Consider the following 267-nt stretch of genomic DNA (forward strand, 5'->3'; position numbering starts at 1 on the left):
CCACATCTATTGCTTTTGGTGGTATCGTTATCACCACCACTGTTATTGACGCAGACATTATTTGCTGCTGCAGCTCCTCCTATCACAATGCTTATCAATTACGTCAGCCATCTCTCCTGGAATGGAATTGCCAATCGCTTTGCCCTTAGCAGGATACACCAAAAGGGAGGTCTTAATGCTCTAAAGATTAAAGTTGGAGAGTGTAAGTGAAGGAAGGATTAAAAGATTTTTTCAAAGCCTAAATAAAAGAGGGAGCTAGATGAATAA

The sequence above is a fragment of the Penaeus monodon genome, chromosome 19, assembly GCF_015228065.2.
Source record: "Penaeus monodon isolate SGIC_2016 chromosome 19, NSTDA_Pmon_1, whole genome shotgun sequence".
Lineage (NCBI taxonomy): Eukaryota > Metazoa > Arthropoda > Malacostraca > Decapoda > Penaeidae > Penaeus > Penaeus monodon.